Source organism: Ascaphus truei, unplaced genomic scaffold (assembly GCF_040206685.1).
Source record: "Ascaphus truei isolate aAscTru1 unplaced genomic scaffold, aAscTru1.hap1 HAP1_SCAFFOLD_509, whole genome shotgun sequence".
Classification (NCBI taxonomy): Eukaryota; Metazoa; Chordata; class Amphibia; order Anura; family Ascaphidae; genus Ascaphus; species Ascaphus truei.
In genome coordinates this window covers 101,200-127,901 of record NW_027456840.1, presented here as the reverse complement: position 1 = coordinate 127,901, position 26,702 = coordinate 101,200, and the positions used below count along the sequence as shown (strand labels likewise).

The following is a 26,702-nucleotide window of genomic DNA, read 5'->3' as shown; positions in this document are numbered from 1 at the left end:
TGCATGCCGGGAGCTGGTCCCAACATCCACAAAGTGTGTGTGTATTATTGGTTGTATTTTATGGGGGTAGGAGGGTAGTGTGTATATTGTGTGTGTGGGAGTATTATATTGTGTGTAGAGGTGCAGAGGAGAGTACTAGATTGTGTATCTTGTGTAAGGGTGTTGTGTATATTGTGTTTGGAGCTATAATATTATTGGAGAGATTAGTATTGAGGAGGTATTATAGTGTGTATTGTGGGGAGTATTAGTGTGTGTATTGTTTGTGGGTTACAGATGCTGGGGTATGCAGCAATCCCTGCACTGAGGTCCGAGGCGGCTCTGCATCGCTCGCACGCACTGTGGATGACCAAGCATGTGCCCATGATAATCATGGCCTTAGAGGGATGAGTGTGTCAGAGCCTAGAAGGGGCATATAAATATATAATGGAGGAGGGAGGAGGGAGGAGGAGGAGATGATAGCATTGTAAAAGTTAACAAGATAGTTAGTTTAAGCAGAAAGTGAGGAGAGGTTAGAGATAAGGGTAGATGTCAGAGGAGAGAGTTCAATTAAGCTGAGGTATCGAGAAGGACAGGGGTGAGGGGAATGAGAAGTGGTGGATGATGAGAGCAGAAGAGGTCATGTACAAATAGACCTTGTTAGTCAGAGAGCAGACATTCCAGAGGGCACGTGAGAAGTGAAGAGTAAAGTGAGACATGGAATGTGGATTACATTAGATGGGTTAATACGCTTAGCAGGGAGGTGGAGAGAGAGAGGCAAGAGGCAGAGAGTGGTGTAGGGGTTGAGGAAGAGATGTTGCATGTACCTTATCAGAACATTAAAGAACATCAATTCACACTGGTGCAGAGTTGATGATGATTCCAGTTCACCTCCAATTCAATTTTAACAGAACTTTTTCATTCTTCATTACTGCAAAAAAAAAAGTATAAAACATTGCATTACTATTTTCAAAATGGATTGAATTCCCCCAACAATAACTATGTGTTACCAATATATCCCTCTCAGTCCCACTGCAGCACATACTGTACCAGTGTGAAAGTAGGAAGGTACACAGTAACGGTAAAACAATACGTGCCGGTACTATGCACCATATGAATTATAAGGGGATGTAAATCTCCCAGTCTCTCTCCATATCCGCAACAGAGTGGGCTCCGGTCAGTGGCATGGATGCCCATGTATGGATATGCTCATATTTGGGCATCCCATGTCACTGACCGGAGCCGGCTCTGAGTATAGGGATATATGCGGAGACGCAGAGGTGCAAGGAAATGGGAGGAGGCACGGTGAGAAACAGGGAGAGACCACAGGAAGATAGAGGGCAACAACTTCCACAAGGTACGTGTATGTGTATAATTGTTTGTATTTTGTGCAGAGGGGGTAATTTCAGATAAAATACAATTCTCCACCCTCTACGAAACAATTCCACTTTGTTCAGTAAGCCAGAAAGTCTTGGTCCCATGGGGACTGAATTTTAATGCAAATAAGGTCCTTAATACACAAGTAAAGAATATAGTTACTTATTCTCTACTGTAAGAAGTGCCACATTGCCCACTATTTGGGTCCTGTGCCCAGATTGTGACCATGCATGGCAGAGGTGAGATTCCACCAACACCAATTTGCTACACTCTCCAAGAGAGATAATTGTGGTCAGAGGTGGAACTAGGGGAGGGGGTGAGCAGGGTCACTGCCCAGGGAGTAACCTGACAGGGGGCACGGAAATCTCATTTAGTGCATATGGTGCGGCACTGCATTGATTGACCGGTCAATCTGCACTGCTGCCTGTCACAGTGACATCATGATCGGGCACTGTGATCAGCTATAGCACTGACCCAGGTGAGATAGTTCAGCACTTTACAAGGAGGGAACAGATGTTGTGGGTGACAGATGCTGGGGGTAGGCCAAGACTGTTGGCCAGAGTAACGTGGAGACTTACTGCACTCTGCATGCCCATCCTCTCCCTGACATCAGGGGAAGGAAGTGGCCCTGGGGTGTGTGTAGGTATGCCAGATGTCAGTGTATGCATAAGTAAGTATGTCTGTGTAGTGGGAGGTGTAGGGGCGTTAAGCTGGAGGACTTAAAACAGGCACACATCTCACTTCGCTGCGGACAATTTCCCTTTGCATAAGATTCTTGTGATTATGTCAATGATGATCAATAACTGCATCATAACACAGCTGCTCTATACAGAAGATGTACTTGCTATCAATGGTCATGGAGGTAATACGTCACACAATGTACAGATATAGCAAGGATTATTTCTTCCTCTGGTGCATTATGGCATTATGATGGGAAATGTTGTGAGATTCTGCATTATCAGCATCACTGAATCTTTTGGAAATTAAGTGATATTCTATGTTTTAATGCAATATTATGGATGATCAGCCGGTAAAATAATAAAAGCTTTCTGTATCTGTAGCCATGCTCTACCCATGATGTGCTGAATCAATGACTGCAGAGAGATTCAGAGTGGTAAACATGACTGGAACGCATCTCTAAATAATGGGCAGCAAAGCAGTGCAGAATAGGAGGTGAAAGTATTTAAAATGGAAGACCCTTAGCAGCTGTGTGGGGAGTAGACAGTACAGACTGACCAAGTAAATGGTAAAAGGAGTAACTTCAACATTACTTGGCTTTGTTCTCCACATTGAAGCTTTCCTCCTCTTTACATCACTAATACTGATGCCATGTGTAACCTGTACTGAGAGTTATATAATCTACTGGCCTAGATGAAACCATGTGATGCAAACAGGATCCATCCCACTCCAGATTCATAGAATTGAACCACCTCAACCTTTCATAACAATCACATAGAACTGCAGCTGTGCGCTACTGCACATGTTCTTGTTATGAATGGTAGTAGATGTGGTCCTTGGGTCTTTACTTCATACTGTAGCCACACTCTACTCATGATGTATTGAATCAACGAAAACTTGCATGGTTCAGATCACAGGAAGGGGTAGAGTAGAGATGAAAATGTTCAATGTGAAACCCGTAGCAGCCGGATTGTGTGGAGTCAATAAAACGACAAATACTAAATGGTAAATGAGAAATATACACATTGCTTATCTGTCTCTGTGTAGTAATTTTCATTCTGTTCAACTGTCCTTCAAATTTTCTCTTTTGCAAGAAAAGGAACAGATGGCTTCAATATTCACTTCTGTTCTGCAGTCATCCCTCCTGAAATAAAAGTTAAGCATTGCATTGTTATTATGATAATACATACAATAAACCTTGCTCCAAACCATTTGATGCAAAGCAAATCCACCTCCCACCCACAGCTGTGCTCCGTCTAGAGCATGCATGTCAAACTCCAGTCCTCGAGGGTCCCAAACAGGCCAGGTTTTCAGTAGGGATATCCTGAAAACCTGGCCTGTTTGCTGCCCTCGAGGACTGGAGTTTGACATCCTTGTTCTTGAGCTTCTACCACGCAAGTCATCCATGTGAGTGACACTGTACTGCAGTCCTGGTCTGCACACAATCTACTGAATCAATGACATCACACTGTAAAGGCAATCTACAAGATGTATTAGTTGTCCACACTTCCGAAATGTTACTTTTATGTCCAAATCACTTATTCCCATGACCTGATATTTGTATTTGTTATTTATAGGATTTTCACATGTATTACTACTGTGAAACGCTATATACATTAATAGTGCTATATAAATAAATACATACACATTTATATATAATAATAATAACAGCATGTTCTTTTAAAGCGCTGCTAGTTTTACGTAGCGCTATACAGAGACATTTTGCAGACACAAGTCCCTGCCCCATAGAGCTTACAATCTATGACATTGGTGCCTGAGGCACAGAGGATATGAAGTGACTTGCCCAAGGTCACACACACACAAATATATATACATAAATATATACATATATATACACACACACACACACACACACACACACACACACACACACATATATATATGAAAACTAACACAGAAAAAAAGAATCCCCTGAATAGCACTCTAACATACACAAATTGTATCAATAAAGGTTTATTAATCACATACACATAAATGGTTAAAATGAGGAGCAGTGGTGACCTACAAAGCTGTTATAAACTGAACCTTAAGGTGTGGGGAAAAATGCTACACTGCAGTAATAAGTACAAAGTATGTAAATAAAGTGTAGAGGCAAGAAATATATGGAAATGAGAACACTCAGACCGGCCGGTCAAGTACTACCTAAGTTGAAGCCCCCTGTGTGAAGTGCTTGTATGAAACTAGTGTATAACTAACAAGCAAATGCTTGTCCGGGGGCTTAACATATAGACAGTTGATAGATGTATTTGAAGTTGCATATTCTGTGCCGTGGATTAATCAGTATACTGAAAGCAACTGAGGATGGTACAGTAGCTGTGATAGGTTGGCCTCATAGCTCCTCCTTCAATGGAGGAATCGTCTCACAGAGCACTTAAATCCCTAAATGCCCAAAGAAAAAAATAAGCATGCAGTACTTAAAGTGAAAGTAAAATGAGAAATGAAATAAAATAAACACACACATTGAAAAATCACTCACCCGACTGAGAGCGCCTTCTACAGAGCGCTGTACCACTGCTCAGCTAGCAGCTAAAACTGTCTCATTTTCCCACCATTGAAGTTTACACATGTCCACGCCCCACTCTAACAAGACGCTGTGTACGGAAGCTCGCAGGAGACAAACTAGTGAGAGAAGGTGTAGCTGCTAGCCACACTCCACGAGGTGCATTGTGGGAAATGTAGTTCTTTGCCTGCTAGCTTCTCTGACTGGTTACTGATTACGTGATGTCACTAGGGGCGGGATTAGTGTGTTGCAATGTAACGGCCCGGCTGTATGATTGTCACAGAAGGGGGGAGCCTGAGAATGTCACGGATTTAATTACACATGTAATGATGTAATAACACAGCCATGAACTAAGCCAGTATACATATGGTCATGTGATATTTATAATGCATTTATTAACATTATTGTGTGGATTTGGGCTGAATTAAACTTGTATGGGATTGTCACTTTAATATCACAGTACCACTACTGTTTAACACTTATAATGACCTCCTGATTACAGATTATTAGGGACAGACTTAAAAAGGCCTGTGTAAATATTTATTATAGAGTGGCCTCTTTACTTTATAATATCAGGGAGTATCAGACAGGCCTGTGTTTATTTTTAATATACATTAGGGTGACCTGACTCCAGATTATTGGCCTTTCCCTCTGACAAATGCATATTTTCCTATACTGTGTTAATTTTGTTAGAACAAAATAAATATTCATGCGCTAAATGACAGTACCAGTGTGAGTCCCAATAAGAAGTAGTGAGGTAAAAAACCATGGTACCAGCAACATATGTAACTGATGGGGAGGGTGCTAAAATATATGGAGTGTGGCGTCCTGATTGCTAAATGAGGTGTATTATATCATAAGTGCATATAACAATATCCCTCATAGCAATCTATTAAGAACCAACAAGAACTAGGTAGCACAATAATCAGTGCTGCAGTTATAGCCTAATAATAAGTATATATATATATATATATATATATATATATATATATATATATATATATATATATATATATATATATATATATATACTGCTGCGGCCAAGTTTATTCGAGCATTTGCCCGTTCTTGGCCGCAGCAGTAGCCTGGCGCGCGCCCGAGAGTGACGGGCGCGCGCCGAAGCAGCGGAAGAGCGCCCTCCGATCGGGGCGCTCTCCCTACCGCTGCCGGGTCCGCCGGGTCCCCCGGAACCCCCTGCCGCTGTCCCCGCGATCGCGGGACACCAGGGCTCCCTCGGGGAGCCCCTGGACGCGCGTGCAGGGGGCGCACGCTCCCGAAAACGCGTGACCGCGCGTCTATGACGCGCGGCACGCCGAGGGGCGGCCACTAGCAAGCCGGGAAATCTCCCGGCTTGCGGTACCGGCCACACTCGAATAAAGTGTGTCGGTACTATATATATATATATATATATATATATATATATATATATATATATCTTATACTATATTAGTGAAAGCACTGTATGTTTGCCTGCCTGCCTGGATGTCCGGTGTCCCTAGGGGAAATCTCATTGGTCCCTTGGCCCGCCCGCCCCCGCACACCTCTCATTGGCCTGAGGCGGAGTGACGGGCCAAAGGACACACAGGGACACACACACACACACACAGGGAACACAGGGACACACACACACACAGGGAACACAGGGACACACACACACAGGGGGGGGACACACACACACAGACACACACACACAGGGACACACACACACACAGGGACACACACACACACACACACACACAGGGACACAGGGACACACACACACAGTGACACACACACACAGTGACACACACACACAGTGACACACACACACACACACACACTGTTACATACATTAGCGGGGCTCACAGTGTTAGCAGCACCCGCGCGCACCTCCTCCTCTCCCCGTGTCTCCCGCGCTTTCACCCCGACCCCCCCCCCCCTCCCCCGGCGCCGCTACAGTCAGCGGGACACACACACTATTATTACCCCTTCAGCGCCCCCCACCCACCCAGTGTCAGCGGCCGTGCGAGACCCCCCCTCTATATCTCCCACCTCTCCCCCCCCCACACATATACATGCCCCCCCCTCCCCGGCGCTACAACTCACCCCTCCCCGGCGGGGGAACAGCCAGTGGCCAGGCAGGCTGCCTCGCGGCGCCGAGTGCCCAAGATGGCGGCGCCCGGGACACAGCGGGGGAGCGGCCACAACACGCTGCCTCCCGCCTCAGATCCACGTGGGACCTGCCGGATGGGTGAGTGAGCGGCCTTCACCTCCCCTCCACCCCCCCCCCTCCCCTCCAGTGTCAGTGTCTCCCCGATACCCCCCCCCCCGGCGCCGCTACAGTCAGCGGGGGAGCGAGCGAGCGCCCGGGACACAGCGGGAGAGCGGCCACAACACGCTGCCTCCCGCCTCAGATCCACGTGGGACCTGCCGGACGGGTGAGTGAGCGGCCTTCACCTCCCCTCACCCACCCCTCACCCCCCATCACCTCCCCTCACCCCCTTTCACCTCCCCTCACCCCCTTTCACCTCCCCTCACTCCACTTCTCCCTTCCACCCCCCTTCACCTCCCCATTTACCTCCCCCCCTCCACCTCCCCTCCACCCCCCCCTTCACCTCCCCTTCACCTCCCCTCCACCCCCCCCCTTCACCTCCCTTCCACCCCCCCCTTCACCTCCCTTCCACCCCCCCCCTTCACCTCCCTTCCACTCCCCCCCCTTCACCTCCCCTCCACCCCCCCACCTTCACCTCCCCTCCACCCCCCCCCTTCACCTCCCCTCCAGCCCCCTTCCCACCGCCTCCCCCCCCTTCCCACCGCCTCCCCCCCCTTCCCACCGCCTCCCCCCCACCCCTTCCCACTGCCTCCCCCCCTTCCCACCGCCTCCCCCCCCTTCCCACCGCCTTCCCTCCACCTTCCCACCGCCTCCCCCCCCCTTCCCACCGCCCTTCCCACCGCCTCCCCCCTTCCCCCCCTTCCCACCGCCTCCCCCCCCTTCCCACCGCCTCCCTCCCCCCCTTCCCACCGCCCCTTCCCTTCTCCCCTTCCCCCCCCGCTCCCCTTCCCCCCCGCTCCCCTTCCCCCCCCTCTGCTCCCCTTCCCCCCCCTCCGCTCCCCTTCCCCCCCTCCGCTCCCCTTTCCACCCCCCCCTCCGCTCCTCTTCCCCCCCCCTCCACCTCTTTTTCCCCTTTCCCCTCCCACCCCCTCCCACACTTCCACCCCCTCCTCTAACCCTTCCCCCCTCCTCTAACCCTTCCCCCCCTCCTCTAACCCTTCCCCCCCCTCCTCTAACCCTTCCCCCCCCCTCCTCTAACCCTTCCCCCCCCCTCCTCTAACCCTTCCCCCCCCTCCTCTAACCCTTCCCCCCCCTCCTCTAACCCTTCCCCCCTCCTCTAACCCTTCCCCCCTCCTCTAACCCTTGCCCCCCTCCTCCACCCCTTGCCCCCCTCCTCCACCCCTTGCCCCCCTCCTCCACCCCTTGCCCCCCTCCTCCACCCCCTCCTCCCCTTCCCGCCGCCCTTCGCCTTCATGCCCGCCTTACCGCCTCCCCACCCCCGCCTCTGCCTTTCACCCGCCCTTACTCCGGCCGCCTCTGCCTTTCACCCACCGCCTCACAGCCGCTGCACGCACTCAACAGACACCCGCCACACTCGACACATACCTGCCGCCACACACACCTGCTGCCTCCGGCCCTACGCACCGACATCACTGACCCACCGCCTCACACCCTAGCAGGACCCCCACTCACAGACAGCACTCACAACCCACGCGCCAGCCGCCGCCTCACACCCTTGCAGGACCCCCACTCACAGACAGCACTCACAACCCACGCACCACCCGCCGCCTCACACCCTAGCAGGACCCCCACTCGCACACAGCACTCACAACCCACGCGCCACCCGCCGCCTCACACCCTAGCAGGACACACGACTCAGATTTTTACATCACTTATGCCACCAAAATATACATTGTACTGTGGTGTGGTTACAATAAACCATTTTTATACAACATCGTATTACATTTTCTTCCATCTTTCTTTTCAATATTATTATCCAACCTTTACAACAAACAGTCACCTATTGTTCCACGATTTATAAATAATACTACCTATTACGCATTTACATCCCGGGCAACGCCGGGTCTCTCAGCTAGTATATATATATGTAACCCATATTCCCCCACCCAATCGCAGATAGGGTGCATGTGAGGGGAGCTATATGTATTACCCAGTGTGGTGCTTTACCTGTGAGGCTCACAGGAGGCCTGAGCCTCCGCCAATGAGAGCCTGGGGTGTATCCTCCTGAACAATACTATATGGTGCAGCGCCTCCACCTGTGATGGCTCCAAGCAGAGCGGGAGTTGTTCCTCACAGGACAATAATATAATATCACGCACACAGCATATAAAAGAACAGTGACTTTTCTAACAGTAACATAACTATGCATGTCATACATTAAGTGTCTCTCTTCTAGGAGACACAGTAACTCACGTGTCTCGCAGGATGCAACCCCTCACCGTGTACCCACACCATGTCCAACTCCCCACACCACAACCCCACCCCCAAAGTAAGGTATGTGTGTGTGTGACTGCACAGCCACTATGTACTGATTTATAGTTGGTGCACTTATGGATGTTACCTGCCGAGCGCTCCAGCGCTAGGACCTGCAAACAGACTTCGCAAAGGATCCGACGGTGAAGATACGTCAGGGTTACCTTCCAGGGCGATCCCACCCGGTTGGTTGCTGCTGTGCTTGAAGAGGTCTGATCCTAAACCTCTGTAATGGTGCTGCGACAGTCTCTGCTTCCTTCACTTCTCTCTCTCTCTAAAGTGACAGGTTCCTGTACTAGGGCCTGTCCCTGTGACCACCCACCCTCACTAGTGGGAAGTCAGGGCCTCAACTCTAGCCTGGGGATTTCTGGCCTAGGGCAGAATCTCGCAGCTCTCTGCCCACCTTCTTTCCCCCTTTGTCCCCTAAGTCTCACTCACTCATGTGCTTCCCAGTCTGCTTCCTGACTGCACAAAACAATGTATCAAATTCCCTGCTGCAGAGAATCTGCAAGTCTCAGTGGCTGGTTGGTTGCAGGTGACAGGGAACATAGGGCATTCACCAGAGGCTGCTGGGGGATGTAGTCCACTCAGAACCTCTTTCCTATGGGGACTGTGTGCGCGGTCTCTACTGCACCTGTGCAAAGCTGTAGTGGCCACCGCTACACATAACTGCACCTGCGCAACCTACCAGATCTCCTGTACACTTGTAATGGCCACCACTACCCTTGCCAACCTCTGCGTATTGCGCGAACCTCGCACCAAACACAACATGGCCGCTGTGGCTATCTGCGCATGCTCGAGCATCAGGGCCCCCGACGGCGCCGGCACAGATAGCGGCGCCAACTGGGAAAAGTCGCCATCCCCTTCCCCCACTGCCACAGGGGTAAGGCAAGGGGCAAAGGAACATCAGGGAAGCCGGGAGTGGCCCCCTTACATATATATATATATATATATATATATATATATATATATATATTGTGGTTGACAAATCACCCAAAAATCTACTCGCTGAACAAAAAAATCTACTCATCACCTAGCCCCGCCCCAGGCCCGCTTTAAAAAAAATTGAATAAATTCCTAGTAAGAACAACATTCGTTTTTGACATGTTTATTTATTGTATTACATTATACTACAATTAGTCCTTGTTAAGAGTGTGTGTGTGACACAGAGAGAGTGTGCGTGTGTGTGTGACACAGAGAGTGTGTGAGACACAGAGAGTGTGTGAGACACAGAGAGTGTGTGAGATAGGGTGAGGCAGAGGGTGACAGGGTGAGGCAGAGGGTGACAGGGTGAGGCAGAGGGTGACAGGGTGAGACAGAGAATGACAGGGTGATACCGAGAGATACAGAGGTTGACAGGGAGAAAATGGGTGACATGGTGTGACACAGGGTGACAGGGTGAGACAAAGGGTGACAGGGTGAGACAGAGGGTGACAGGGGGAAACAGAGGGTGACAGAAAGTGAGACAGAGGGTGACAGAAAGTGAGACAGAGGGCGACAGAAAGTGAGACAGAGGGAAACAGGGTGGGTGACACACACACACACACACACACACACACACACACACACACACACTCTCCCTCTTACACACACACTCTCTCTCTCTCCCTCTCACACACACACACACACAGACAGACATCAAACCCCTCCCCTCTGCGAGAGCGAGGGTCCGCCCTCACAAATTCCTCTATGCCTCTTATCAGCGGTGCAGACAGGAGATGAAATACAGCAGTGACCGCACGACCCTTCTTTTGGCGATGTTACATATATATACTGGTAATAGTAAAAAGCAGAACAAATAATATAAAAAGGCAATTGCTTGCTTGGGAAGTAGCTTCTGCTGGGCCCAATTTGAGGAATCCCTTGTCAGTAGGGCCGCCAGCAGAAATCTTGGGGCCCAGGACAAATGCAAGGATCAGGCCCCCCTCCCTACCCCATAGCACACCTACCATGACATTTTTTTTAGGGCACAACTTTTACTCAAATGGTAGTGTTGCAAGGCCTATTTCACACCTCACAAACCCCCCCATTTTACACTTTGTAGGCCCTCTCTATTTCCCTCCCTTTTCCCATGTATTTTTCTTCCCTCTGTCTCACCTCTCACTCTCCCCCCGCCATCAATTACCCAACTCTCCCTCTAAACCTACCCCCCCTCACATGTATTTCTTACCCCTACTCCCTCTTTTCCTCACTCTCTCTCCCCCTCTCTCCTCTCACCCTTCCATCAATTACAACACTCTGACTCAATTCCCTCTCCCTCACATAATTCCACCCACAAAATATATGCCAAAAAAAAACCACCCCAATGCAAAAAAATTCCCACCCCCAAATACATACAAAAAAATCTGCAACCCCCAAATTCACACAACCACCCACCTCCCCAATGCACATAAAACCCCTCCAATTCATATAAAAAAAAGCCCCAAGACATACTGCACCGACACACTTTATTCGAGCAAATACCCAGTATGTACCTGGCAGATACCTGGAATGCGCCGCTCCTCACCTCTAACAAGCCCCGTTGCATTTGCCTTCCCAGCCTGGGTTCATGCCTGGCTGATGGGCGGCTGATCTGTTAAATGATAATGATTAGGATTTAATAGGCTGCAATGCTTCGCGTGTCTACCAGATGGCATAAATTCATGAATTGTAATGCAGTATATATATATATACTGTGCAGTATTGCAGCCAGTGGGAATAAAATGCTTCAATCCCTGCCTGGAAAATAACTCAATGCACTCGGGCAGAAAACAGTCACAAACCTCAATACACCCGGGTATACCCGAATTCGTGGGACTAGCCGAGCTCGAATAAAGTGTGTCGCCAGTGTATATAGAAGCCCCCACTCCCTCGCAATACGTTTAAAAACATATGACTACTTCCTGTATCAGGAAAGGGATTCCCTGGGCCCGCAGTAGCTGGTCTCCAAACAGCTGACAAAGCTCTGTGATCATACAGGATGCCTCTGCACAGCCTAGGAGTGCTGCAGCTAAGGCAACGGGTTCTAGCTCATGCTAGCTGGTGGCAAATGCTCCAACACTAACTCGTAATGCATTTCGCCACTAGGTGACTTCATCTGAGATAACCCAGATGGGGAACAGCCCCCAATTTATACACTGGGAGTGCAATGTCTATAGATGGTGATTGGTGCAAATAAATTCAGTGGTATACTGCACCGACACACTTTATTCGAGCAAATACCCAGTATGTACCTGGCAGATACCTGGAATGCGCCGCTCCTCACCTCTGACAAGCCCCGTTGTGTTTGCCTTCCCAGCCTGGGTTCATGCCTGGCTGACGGGCGGCTGATCTGTTAAATGATAATGATTAGGATTTAATAGGCTGCAATGCTTCGCGTGTCTACCAGATGGCATAAATTCATGAATTGTAATGCAGTATATATATATATACTGTGCAGTATTGCAGCCAGCGGGAATAAAATGCTTCAATCCCTGACTGGAAAATAACCCAATGCACTCGGGCAGAAAACAGTCACAAACCTCAATACACCCGGGTATACCCGAATTCGTGGGACTAGCCCAGCTCGAATAAAGTGTGTCGCCAGTGTAACACTATATGACCTAAGTTTACCTCCTCCCAGCATGTGAAATGGGTTGACTGTCAGCTCCTTGGGTAAAAGATTTTTTAAATAAATATAATAAAATAAATAATGGCATAAAATTGACATGAATAAAAATACATATGAATGAGCTCAAACATCCTCAGCTAGGGAAAACTCAACAATAACATTTTAAGAGAGGTATTATTTGGTCCTTGACACTTTGATGCCCATTTATTAAACATACATGAATAATAATAAACATAAAAGTGCAAGTAATTATGGGTATGAATATATTTTTAAAAAGCCATAATGAGAAAAAAACTTAATGGTTAAAAGTATTTTTCTTTTTTTCACCCAAGTGTTTTCATTATAGCACTTATAGTGCTAGTGAAATCCATATAGGAACTAAAGTTAAAATAATTTTTATTAAAGTTCTAACAATAATAAAATGATAAAATCAAAATGGGAAACAATGTTAATACATAATGTCTGCTCGGTAGGCATCCTATTCAATCTAGGCAATATCATAACACTTTTCATTCATTGAGGTTTGCCCAAAGCTATTCGTGTAAGTTACATTTCAACCTGTTCCAGGCGTTGGGCCTAGAAAATCTAATCACCCCTTCATATAACAAAAGTGGGAAAAGTTCATAATGCTCCACCTACTTAGAGAATATTAGGGGATCTTATGAAGATATCTCTGTGCACTCGTTTATTTGCTGGCTGTTTTGTTCAATAAATGGTTCATTAAGCATAATACAATCTCAAATTCTAATTTTAATTGTATTAGATTATATCGGTGTCCCTGTATTCAACAGTTTTTGTAAGCTTGCAATATCTATTACTTAATGGGCATGCATTTTAAATGACTCTTCAGATTTACATAGGAACCGCTGTACATCTCTGACTATAGTGCTCTTGAGCCCTTGATATCCCCTTATCAGAAAATTCCTTGATTTGGTTTATCACCTTCCTGATAGCTACTGAAAGGACTACGAATCCCTTGACATTAGTGCGCCGATGTTCTAAAAACTTTTTGCACATTGTTCGTTTCGTATGGCCTAGATAGTGTAGGCCGCATGTGCATGTCAGGAGATATACCACCTATTGAGTATTACAGTTGATGAATCCCTTTATCTGAAAGGATTCCTTGGTTGTACCTGCTGTAAACTCTGTGTTTCTTTGTTTCTATTTGCTATATGTGTACTGGTGAGACACCATTGCGCCCACATTTGTAGCATCCAGGAGGGCGCTCTGAAATCCAATAGCCATTTATACTCGTTTAACAAAAACTAGATTATGTATTTATAAAATGTTTACCAGGAAGTAATACAGTGAGAGTTACCTCTCATTTTCAAGAATGACCTGGGAACAGAGTTATAACCATACATGATTACATTAAATTAACAGGGTAATACAGTCAACTCACTGACATATTAATGATACAATGTATGTAGTATATCTGAGGAATTGCATCAAGAATTATAGAGTAGATAGAGGATAATAATAAATAGGGTAATAATTGTGTGGTCATGTTATACTCACTATCTGTGTGCAGTGCAGTCAGTATATCTCTCTCTCTCTCTCTCTCTCTCTCTTTTTTTATATATATATATTTATTTATAAATAAATATAAATATATATATATATATATATATATATATATATCTAAAAAGAGAGAGAGAGAGAGAGAGAGACAATCAAGTGGTTTCTTCTTCTCTTAGCCAAAGACGTACTACTCTATGTTCCTTTTCTCATTCTCCTATTTTTGTACCTTGGTATAATTGTATATACATACTTCACAGCATATGTTCCACCAAAGTAACTACGTCAGCGATGACAGCGACCAACAGTGGCACTACTGTGTTTAGGGTTCTACAGTGCACAGCCACCCTACACTACCCATCTGGTATTTCCACAGCCCAGATAGTTGAACAAACTGGCTGCGGTCCATATTACCTCTGACTCCAGCAATGCTTGGACAGTTTCCCCTATCTCTTTCTGCTCAATTTATTGGATACATAGCTTTGGATATATTTCAGCATTCTATGACACTCAGGATAGCGCTCATGATGTCATCAACAACCAGGGGACTCCCAATAGTTGCTATTATGTGATCAATTTTTACTGCACGCAGTCCTGAGTATACTATCAGCTTTGCCACAGTTGAGAGTCTGGCACATTTCTCTGCTGTACAAATGTGTCAGAGAACACATCCAGGCATTCAGTATACATCCCAGTTAGGCAGCGCTTATAGTAAGTGCGACGCGACGGGAGTAACGCTGGCGACTCAAAATTTGGAGCTGGGGAAATCAGATTTTTCAGAGGCTGTCGCCACATGTGACAGCCTCTGAACCAATCAATGCCCATGTCGCCAGCGACATCCCCGAAAGTTAAATTATAACTTTCGCAGGTGACGTCACCCGTCACTTCGCCAGTCGCGTTGCTGGCACTATAAGCATGACCTAGGGGAGGGCCCAGGAGACTCCCATACAACTCTGGAGAGTTTCTCTTAATTAAGGTAACTTTCCACTATGTGTCCTGTTCACAGCAATGCAGTACTAACTACATTTAAGCATGTCTGTAAGATACAAAAGTTAACCCATCATGCACCTTGGCCTAGGGAGGATTTGTTCCTATAAAGTACACCCAGTTTGGCAATGATTTTGGATGTCAGATTATCAATATGCAACTCAAATTTTAAATGGGAGTGAAACCAAATGCCAAGATATTTAAAATTAGTGACACTTTAGTTGGCTTCAATTAATTACTGCATTTATAAAATTCTGCAGAGCATCTAGTAACCTTGTAATATTAAGAGATGGCAGCCTTGGTATGTTATGCCTCTTTTTTCCTGTACACCGCAAAGGATTTTGTGGCCTATTCTAGTAACTCTGAAGTGAGGCAAACCACTTCTAAATAGCTCTCTTTATGTGAATTGGCCTACTTTGCTATGCTGTAAGCCAGGCCTGCACAGTTCCAGTCCTCGAGAGCCGCAAACAGGCCAGGTTTTCAGGATACCCTAACCCTAACTTCTTTCACTGCAGCCATTGTAATCAGACACTGCTAATGGAGGGTATGATACATTCTCTACCACTGAAAGAATATACATCTCAGTGGTAGACGGCTGATAAGAAGCTGTTTCAGTCTGGTTCTGCCAATTCGATCGGTTTAAAAAATCCTCCATTTTCAGGTCTATGTATGTTGATCTGATTTCTTAGGCTTTCAAGACGTTATAGCAGTCCTGTTTTTAGTGCTCATTCTCTCCCCCTTTATCTCTCAACTTTTCTCTCTCCCTTTATCACTCACTCCCCCTTTATCTCCTTCTATATGACCCTTGCCCCACTTCCCCTGACTCAAACTAATCAATCTTTAATCACCTCTCTCTACCTCTTCTCCCTCTCCCACTCCCTTCTCGCTCCCTTCTCTCTCACTCTCCCTTCTCTCCATTTTTTCACTCGGACTCCCACTGGTATTAGTATCTCAGATTTATTTTTATTTTTGGTGTGCAACATTTTTCCACATTACATAGCACTTGTGAGCAAGACATCCAGTCCAGCCACTGCTGATGGGACACTGTTCTTTCACTGATCGCTATATCTGAGCTATTGGGAAACAATTTTAAACACTATTACATTCTCTGCTCTTTCTCTCAGCTGCTATCTCGGTCATTGTGCCCAGCATATGGCGTCATCAGGCATATTAATGCTTCCAACATCCCAGGAGAAAATGGTTATATTGTTTTGAACAAGGGGCCTATTTCTGATGACTTATTCCTGCATTAGTAATATGTGTCATATATCTTGGCTCAATCAGAGGCTTGGTTGAAAACTGAGCCCCTGATGGAACCACATGTGCTTAAGGTGGGATATCCTGAAAACCTGACCTGTTGGACAGGCTTGAGTACTGGAGTTGAGAACCCCTGTTCAAACATTTATCTTCCTACCAGTACATAGGTAATTTCAAGAAATTAAACAAAAAAAGGTAGAAAAACTTTAAACAGCAAAATAACCATACAGTAACTTGTAAACCTTGAGAAATGCATCTTAATAGGGTCATGTCACACTGAAAATATAGTATTCCCAGGTTTAACCCTTGCATTCATCAGCCAGATATGTTGAGTCTTTAAGTTGCATTCATTGTTTTGAAATAGACTTGGTATTTTATGTCTCTTTTTTCCTGTACACCGTAAAGGATTTTGCGGCCTAGTCTAGAAACTCTGAAGTGAGACAAATCACTTCGAAAGAGCACTCTAGATGCGAATTGGCATGGTTTGCTATGCTGCAAGCCCTTCTCCCATGTCCAATCTGTATCTAAAAAGGCTTTGTACGAAGCTGTTTCAGTCTGGTTCTGCCAATTCGATCGGTTTTAAAAAATCCTTCATTTTCAGTGTATGTTGATCTGATTTCTTAGGCTTTAAAAACATTAAAGCAGTCCTGTTTTAAGAGCTCATTCTCTCCCCCTTTCTCTCTCCCTTTATCACTCACTCCCCCTTTATCTCTCTCGATATGACCCTTGCCTTACTTCCCCGACTAAAACTGCCCCCTCTTTAAACACCACTCTTTACCTCTGCTCTCTCTCCCTCTCCCTTCTCTCTCCCTCTCCCTTCTCTCTCATTTTCCCTTCTATCTCACATTCCCTTCTCTCTCACTTTCCCTTCTCTCCATTTTTTCACCCTGACTCCCACTCTATTTCTTTCACTCAACCCGTCTCTTGCTCTCACACATACTGCACCGACACACTTTATTAGAGCAAATACCCGGTATGTACCTGGCAGATACCTGGAATGCGCCGCTCCTCACCTCTGACAAGCCCCGTTGCATTTGCCTTCCCAGCCTGGGTTCATGCCTGGCTGATGGGCGGCTGATCTGTTAAATGATAATGATTAGGATTTAATAGGCTGCAATGCTTCGCGTGTCTGCCAGATGGCATAAATTCATGAATTGTAATGCAGTATATATATATATACTGTGCAGTATTGCAGCCAGCGGGAATAAAATGCTTCAATCCCTGCCTGGAAAATAACTCAATGCACTCGGGCAGAAAACAGTCACAAACCTCAATACACCCGGGTATACCCGAATTCGTGGGACTAGCCAAGCTCGAATAAAGTGTGTCGCCAGTGTACTCCCAAAGAGTAACCCTAGAAAATACAAGAGATATCTAGAAATCTAATTGCAAGGTAATAAGTCACATTAAGTGAAATGCACAATGGAATATTCCCCGCCTTTTTTTAAAAAAACGGTAGATTCCTTACATTTTAGCTATTTGCACTTCTATATTTGTAACACTGGTAATTGCTATAATAACACTGTTACTTTTTTTTAGTTTGTACATGCACACACACAATTAAATGACCTACTGTATCTCAGTACCTCAGATAGACACAGACACACACACACGCCTATGCAGTAAGCGTTCATAAGCCACTTATCAAGCACTTAATGCCTACTGCTATTCAGTAAGCAGTGATAGTGGGTGATAAGGCGGGAAGGTTGGAAGAGATCACGTGCCACTACATGGGTATTCTGAAGTATACACAGCGTGAAGTGTTCGAATAAAGGCCGCTGCTGCTGCAGCTGTACATTCATATGTGCAATAATGAAAGAAAAATCAATGGCGTCTATCCTCATACAATGAGTTTTGGATTCAAATAAGGCATTTCATAGCACAAGGAGAAAAACATATTAGTTAGTAATTTTGCATTTAAAATGGGAAATGCTCAATAATATAATTTATAATAATATAATATAGGTCCCTGCCCCATGGAGCTTACAATCTATGTTTTTGGTGCCTGAGGCACAGGGAGATAAAGTGACTTGCCCAAGGTCACAAGGATCTGACACCAGGAATTGAACCAGGCCCCAGGCTTCAAACTCTCAGTGCCACTCAGTGTCTTTTACTCACTGAGCCACTCCCTCTCCACAAGAGTGCAAGAGTGCAAGAGTGCAAGAGTGCAAGAGTGCAAGAGTGCAAGAGTGCAAGAGTGCAAGAAAGCAAGAAAGAAAGAAAGCAACTGTCTATACTTCCTAATGTGTGGATTCAGAACCACAAACATGAAAAAATATATAATTAAGCAATAATTAAGAGCGGAGAGAAAAATACTAAAATAATTCAGTCAATTCATAGTGAATTAAAAGAAATTAGAGAATTAGTACATGTAAAATATTTTTATTTGTTAAGAATAGATTGATTTAAGATGACACACACACATACACACACACACACACACACACACACACACACACACACACACACACACACACACACACACACACACACACACACACACACACACACACACACACACACACACACACACAATTAAATGACATATCCCTGGACCTCAGACACACACACTGACATTACAATAAGCAGAATAGATACATTTAGTTTTTGTTACAATTTGTCTCACTCCCAGTTGTAAGACATCAATCATTGTAAACTCTTGAACTCCAGGATGAGTTTGCAGCAAAGCTTCATGGGCACTGTAGTTTTTTTGTCTGCTACAAATTCTCTAATTGGTCACTGATCATGTGATGTCAGATGGGCCTGGGCTTTAATTCAAAGTGTTTAACCGAGTGGTGTGTGTCTCAAATACAGTAAGTTGCTTTATTTTTTTATCTCTGGGAATCTTCTGTGATTAAAGAGGGTCTGTTACTGAAAAAGCACAAAGCTGCTGATTACTTTCTGTTTAATAGAGAAATATTCATAAGGTATCAGTGTTTATTTGAGATGTGTCTGTACCTGAAAGGCTCAACCACCCCTGTTTGTGGGGCTCTTGTGTATGAAATAGCCCAGAGCAACTACCCCTAGAGATAATATACACACATACACACCCACATACTGTAATGTGTGTGTGTGTGTGTGTGTGTGTGTGTGTGTGTGTGTGTGTGTGTGTGTGTGTGTGTGTGTGTGTGTGTATATATATCCACTTTTTATTGTCTCTATAAGAGTTCTGATAAAGATTGTAAATACTGTAAATGTTTATCAGTTGATCAAAAAAGATTTGATCAGAAGAGTTGCCCTGTAAATTATCTATTCAGAGCAGCAATACCAGTATATATGTTAGACAGTGATTGTGGTTTGAATGGTGAATTTTGCAAGTATCTATCTGCGAGTTAATAACATACAAAACATTTACAGACCTGCTGTTATTACTCTGTGAGTTATGATATGATCTCAAACTGTGATTTTTGCCAACATTTGTTTGCTAGCTAGCCACATACAAATCAATTACAGACCTGCTGTTATTACTCTGAGAGTCATGATATGATGATATATGGCAAGAGATCCAAATAATCCTCATCCTATTTACATATCAGCCACAAAAAGGGATTTTTAATCATGTATATGTGTTTTTAATTATCTATGTAGAATTAATAAAATGTTATTATTTTCTGATATCCGCAGTGATTCTGGCCAACCTGACAGATCTGCAGTAATATACTGCAAGACCAATTTGTTTGCTAGCTAGCCACATGCAAATCAATTACAGACCTGCTGTTATTACTCTGAGAGTCATGATATGATGATATATGGCAATAGATTCAAATAATCCTCATCCTATTTACATATCAGCCACAAAAAGGGATTTTTAATAATGTATATGTGTTTTTAATTATCTATGTAGAATTAATAAAATTTTATTATTTTCTGATATCCGCAGTGATTCTGGCCAACCTGACAGATCTGCAGTAATATACTGCAAGACCAATTTGTTTGCTAGCTAGCCACATACAAATCAATTACAGACCTGCTGTTATTACTCTGAGAGTCATGATATGATGATATATGGCAATAGATCCAAATAATCCTCATCCTATTTACATATCAGCCACAAAAAGGGATTTTTAATCATGTATATGTGTTTTTAATTATCTATGTAGAATTAATAAAATTTTATTATTTTCTGATATCCGCAGTGATTCTGGCCAACCTGACAGATCTGCAGTAATATACTGCAAGACCAATTTGTTTGCTAGCTAGCCACATACAAATCAATTACAGACCTGCTGTTATTACTCTGAGAGTCATGATATGATGATATATGGCAATAGATCCAAATAATCCTCATCCTATTTACATATCAGCCACAAAAAGGGATTTTTAATCATGTATATGTGTTTTTAATTATCTATGTAGAATTAATAAAATTTTATTATTTTCTGATATCCGCAGTGATTCTGGCCAACCTGACAGATCTGCAGTAATATACTGCAAGACCAATTGTTGTCTACCTTTACCATACGAATGACAATAGAGTGCTGTATATAAGGGGAACTCTTCTGATCAAATCTTTTTTGATCAACTCTGATAAACATTATATCTATACCCCTTGAGCACCTGTCGTTTGATCCTATATACCTATTCATAACTGTGATTGCGGTCACATTCACGTACTTTAAATACTGTACATGTTAATTTTTCTTTGGTTTGAAATATGGTATTCATTGGTTTATCATCAACCAGCCCTGTTTGTGGGTGGCTCTTTGCATAGTTCTGTGTATTCTCTGTGTTTTTTCTGTTAAGTTTGCTGAGTAACCTTGTGATATAAAGAGATGGCAGCCTTAGTTTGTTATGCCTCTTTTTTTCCCTGTAAACCTCAATGGCTTTTGCGGCCTATCCTAGCCACTCTGAAGTGAGACAAACCGCTTCTAAAGAGTACTCTAGATGCAAATGTAAATAAAAAGTATAATAGAATTTGAACAAATGGCTGCTCAACTCAAGTCCTTAAGCCACGAAACATGTCTGAATTTCAGGATTTTCCAGCTTCAGCACAAGTGGCTCAAACAGAGGCTTGTTTGAAGACAGAGACCCTGATTGAGCCACCTGTGCTGAAGCAGGGACTGATTAAAGCATCTGTGTTGAAGCTTGGATATCCTGAACACCTGACCTCCCTTCTCTCTCTCCCTTTCCCTTCTCTCTCTTTCCATTCTCAACCTCTCCCTCTCCCTTCTCTCTCTCTCTCCCTCTCCCTTCTCTCTCTCTCTCCCTCTCCCTTCTCTCTCTCCCCCTCCCTTCTCTCTCCCTCTCCCTTATAACTCCCTCGTCATTCCCTCTCCCTCTCCCTTCTCTCTCTCAACCATTCCTTTCTCTCTCACCCTCTTCCTTCTCTCTGTCTCTCCCTCTCTCTTCTCTCTCTCGCCCTTCTCTCTCCTCTCTCCCTCTCCTCTCTCCCTCTCCCTTCTCTCTCCCTCTCCCTTCTCTCTCCCTTTTCCTTGTCACTCCCTCATCACTCTCTCTCTCTCCCTTCTCTCTCTCTCTCTCTCTCTCTCTCTCTCTCTCTCTCTCTCTCTCTCTCTCTCTCTCTCTCTCTCTCTCTCTCTCTCTCCCTCTCCATCTTCCTTCTTCTCCATCTCCCTTCTCTCTACATCTACCTTCTCTCTCTCCGTATCCCTTCTCTCTCTCCCTATCCCTTCTCTCTCTCCCTATCCCTTCTCTCTCTCCCTCTTCCTTCTCTCTCCCTATCCCTTGTCGCTCCCTCTCCCTTGTTTCTACCTCTCCCTTGTCTCTCCATTCTCTCTCCCTCTTCCTTCTCTCTCCCTCTTCCTTCTCTCTCCCTCTTCCTTCTCTCTCCCTCTTCCTTCTCTCTCCCTCTTCCTTCTCTCTCCCTCTTCCTTCTCTCTCCCTCTTCCTTCTCTCTCCATCTTCCTTCTCTCTCCCTCTTCCTTCTCTCTCCCTTTCCATTCTCTCTCCTTTTCCTTTCCCCTCCCTTTTCCTTCTCTCTCCCTCTCCCTTCTCTCTCCCTCCTCTCTTCCTTGTCACCCCCTTCTCTCTCCCTATCCCTTCTCTCTCCCTTTCCTTGTCTCTCCCTCTCCCTTGTCTCTCCATTCTCTCTCCCTTTCGTTCTCTCTCCCTTTTCCTTCTCTCTCCCTTTCCTTCTCTCTCCCTTTTCTTTCTCTCTCCCTTTTCTTTCTCTCTCCTTTCTCTCTCCCTTCTCTCTCCCTTTTCTCACTCCCTTCTCTATCCCTCTGCCTTCTCTCTCCCTTCTCTCTCCCTATCCCTTCTCTCTCCCTCTTCCTTCTCTCTCCCTCTTCCTTCTCTCTCCCTCTTCCTTCTCTCTCCCTCTTCCTTCTCTCTCCCTTTCCAATCTCTCTCCCTTTTCCTTGTCTCTCCATTCTCTCCCTTTTCCTTTCCCCTCCCCTTTCCTTCGCTCTCCCTCTCCCTTCTCTCTCTCTCCACTCCCTTCTCTCTCTCTCTCCCCCTCCCTTCTCTCTCCCTCTCCCTTATAACTCCCTCATCATTCCCTCTACCTCTCTCTCTCCCTCTCCCTTCTCTCTCTCTCTTTTCCCTTCTCTCTCACCCTCTTCCTTCTGTCTGTCTCTCCCTCTCCCTTCTCTCTCTCTCCCTTCTCTCTCTCCTCTCTCCTTCTCCCTTCTCTCTCCCTCTCCCTTCTCTCTCCCTTTTCCTTGTCACTCCCTCATCACTCTCTTTCTCTCCCTTCTCTCTCTCTCTCCCTTCTCTCTCTCCCTCTTCCTTCTCTCTCCCTATCCCTTGTCGCTCACTCTCCCTTGTTTCTACCTCTCCCTTGTCTCTCCATTCTCTCTCCCTCTTCCTTCTCTCTCCCTCTTCCTTCTCTCTCCCTCTTCCTTCTCTCTCCCTCTTCCTTCTCTCTCCCTCTTCCTTCTCTCTCCCTCTTCCTTCTCTCTCCCTCTTCCTTCTCTCTCCCTTTTCCTTTCCCCTCCCTTTTCCTTCTCTCTCCTTCTCTCTCCCTTCTCTCTCCCTCCTCTCTCCCGTGTCACTCCATTCTCTCTCCCTCTCCCTTCTCTCTCCCTATCCCTTCTCTCTCCCTTTCCTTGTCGCTCCCTCTCCCTTGTTTCTACCTCTCCCTTGTCTCTCCATTCTCTCTTCCTTTTCCTTCTCTCTCCCTTTTCCTTCTATCTCCCTTTCCTTCTCTCTCCCCTTTCCTTCTCTCTCCCTTTCCCTTCTCTCTCCCTTTTCTTTCTCTCTCCCTTCTCCATATCCACATTTATTGACTATAAGAGTTCTGATAAAGATTGTAAGTACTGTAACTTGTAATGTTTATGTGGTTTTAAATATGGTATTCATTGGTTTATCATCAACCAGCCCTGTTTGTGGGGCTCATGTGTATGAAATTCCCCAGAGCACCTACCCCCTTTATTGTCTCCATAAGAGTTCTGTTAAAGATTGTAAATACTGTGAATGTTAATGTTTCTGTGGTTTGAAATTTGGTATTCATTGGTTTATCATCAACCAGTTCTGTATGTGGGTGGCTCTTTGCATTGTTCTGTGTATTCTCTGTGTTTTTCTGTTATGTTTGCTGAGTAACCTTGTGATATAAAGAGATGGCAGCCTTGGTTTGTTATGCCTCTTTTTTCCTGTACACAGCAAAAGATTTTGCGGCCTATTCTAATCACTCTTAAGTGAGACAAACCGCTTCTAAAGAGCACTCTAGATGCAAATGTAAATAATAGGTATCATAGAATTTGAACACATGGCTGCTCAACTCAAGTCCTTAATCCCCCAAACTGGTCTGAATTTCAGGATTTTACAGCTTCAGCACAATTTTACAGCTTCAGCACAAGTGGCTCAAACAGAGGCTTGTTTGAAGACAGAGACCCTGATTGAGCCACCTGTGCTGAAGCAGGGACTGATTAAAGCATCTGTGTTGAAGCTTGGATATCCTGAACACCTGACCTCCCTTCTCTCTCTCTCCCTTTCCCTTCTCTCTCTCTCCCTTCTCAACCTCTCCCTCTCCCTTCTCTCTCTCTCCCTCTCCCTTCTCTCTCTCTCTCTCCCTCTCCATTCTCTCTCTCCCCCTCCCTTCTCTCTCCCTCTCCCTTATAACTCCCTCGTCATTCCCTCTCCCTTCTCTCTCTCCCTTTCCCTTCTCTCTCACCCTCTTCCTTCTCTCTCCCTCTCCCTCTCCCTTCTCTCTCTCCCTTCTCTCTCTCCTCTCTCCCTCTACCTTCTCTCACCCTCTCCCTTCTCAATCCCTTTTCCTTGTCACTCCCTCATCACTCTCTCTCTCTCCCTTCTCTCTCTCTCCCTTCTCCATCTTCCTTCTTTCTCCATCTCCCTTCTCTCTACATCTACCTTCTCTCTCTCCGTATCCCTTCTCTCTCTCCCTATCCCTTCTCTCTCTCCCTATCCCTTCTCTCTCTCCCTCTTCCTTCTCTCTCCCTATCCCTTGTCGCTCCCTCTCCCTTGTTTCTACCTCTCCCTTGTCTCTCCATTCTCTCTCCCTCTTCCTTCCCTCTCCCTCTTCCTTCTCTCCCCATCTTCCTTCTCTCTCCATCTTCCTTCTCTCTCCATCTTCCTTCTCTCTCCATCTTCCTTCTCTCTCCCTTTCCATTCTCTCTCCCTTTTCCTTTTCCCTCCCTTTTCCTTCTCTCTCCCTTTCCCTTCTCTCTCTCTCCCTTCTCAACCTCTCCCTCTCCCTTCTCTCTCTCTCCCTCTCCCTTCTCTCTCTCTCTCTCCCTCTCCATTCTCTCTCTCCCCCTCCCTTCTCTCTCCCTCTCCCTTATAACTCCCTCGTCATTCCCTCTCCCTTCTCTCTCTCCCTTTCCCTTCTCTCTCACCCTCTTCCTTCTCTCTCCCTCTCCCTTCTCTCTCTCCCTTCTCTCTCTCCTCTCTCCCTCTACCTTCTCTCTCCCTCTCCCTTCTCAATCCCTTTTCCTTGTCACTCCCTCATCACTCTCTCTCTCTCCCTTCTCTCTCTCTCCCTTCTCCATCTTCCTTCTTTCTCCATCTCCCTTCTATCTACATCTACCTTCTCTCTCTCCGTATCCCTTCTCTCTCTCCCTATCCCTTCTCTCTCTCCCTATCCCTTCTCTCTCTCCCTCTTCCTTCTCTCTCCCTATCCCTTGTCGCTCCCTCTCCCTTGTTTCTACCTCTCCCTTGTCTCTCCATTCTCTCTCCCTCTTCCTTCCCTCTCCCTCTTCCTTCTCTCCCCATCTTCCTTCTCTCTCCATCTTCCTTCTCTCTCCATCTTCCTTCTCTCTCCATCTTCCTTCTCTCTCCCTTTCCATTCTCTCTCCCTTTTCCTTTCCCCTCCCTTTTCCTTCTCTCTCCCTCTCCCTTCTCTCTCCCTCCTCTCTCCCTTGTCACCCCCTTCTATCTCCCTCTCCCTTCTCTCTCCCTATACCTTCTCTCTCCCTCTTCCTTCTCTCTCCCTCTTACTTCTCTCTCCCTTTCCATGCTCTCTCCCTTTTCCTTATCTCTCCATTCTCTCCCTTTTCCTTTCCCCTCCCCTTTCCTTCGCTCTCCCTCTCCCTTCTCTCTCTCTCTCCACTCCCTTCTCTCTCTCTCTCCCCCCTCCCTTCTCTCTCCCTCTCCCTTATAACTCCCTCGTCATTCCCTCTACCTCTCTCTCTCCCTCTCCCTTCTCTCTCTCTCTCCCTTTCCCTTCTCTCTCACCCTCTTCCTTCTCTCTGTCTCTCCCTCTCCCTTCTCTCACTCTCCCTTCTCTCTCTCCTCTCTCCCTCTACCTTCTCTCTCCCTCTCCATGCTCTCTCCCTTTTCCTTATCTCTCCATTCTCTCCCTTTTCCTTTCCCCTCCCCTTTCCTTCGCTCTCCCTCTCCCTTCTCTCTCTCTCCACTCCCTTCTCTCTCTCTCTCCCCCTCCCTTCTCTCTCCCTCTCCCTTATAACTCCCTCGTCATTCCCTCTACCTCTCTCTCTCCCTCTCCCTTCTCTCTCTCCCTTCTCCATCTTCCTTCTTTCTCCATCTCCCTTCTCTCTACATCTACCTTCTCTCTCTCCGTATCCCTTCTCTCTCTCCGTATCCCTTCTCTCTCTCCGTATCCCTTCTCTCTCTCCGTATCCCTTCTCTCTCTCCCTATCCCTTTTCTCTCTCCCTCTTCCTTCTCTCTCCCTATCCCTTGTCGCTCCCTCTGCCTTGTTTCTACCTCTCCCTTGTCTCTCCATTCTCTCTCCCTCTTCCTTCTCTCTCCATCTTCCTTCTCTCTCCATCTTCCTTCTCTCTCCATCTTCCTTCTCTCTCCCTTTCCATTCTCTCTCCCTTTTCCTTTCCGCTCCCTTTTCCTTCTCTCTCCCTCTCCCTTCTCTCTCCCTCCTCTCTCCCTTGTCACCCCCTCC

General features: G+C 45.9%; 1 long non-coding RNA gene across 3 annotated transcripts in view; it reads right to left on the bottom strand.

Moving 5' to 3' along the window:
- Positions 1-809: 809 nt before the first annotated feature.
- Positions 810-26,702, bottom strand: part of LOC142485007 (uncharacterized) — a 73,172-nt gene continuing 47,279 nt past the window's right edge. For 2 of the 3 annotated variants that reach the window (XR_012798344.1, XR_012798343.1), the window contains exons 2-3: positions 3,056-3,175; positions 810-907 (exon numbers count right to left, since the gene is read on the bottom strand). This is a non-coding gene — a long non-coding RNA (uncharacterized LOC142485007). Of the gene's footprint in view, positions 908-3,055; positions 3,176-4,528; positions 4,642-26,702 lie in introns of those variants that run through there. The other variant, XR_012798345.1, reaches the window with a different exon arrangement.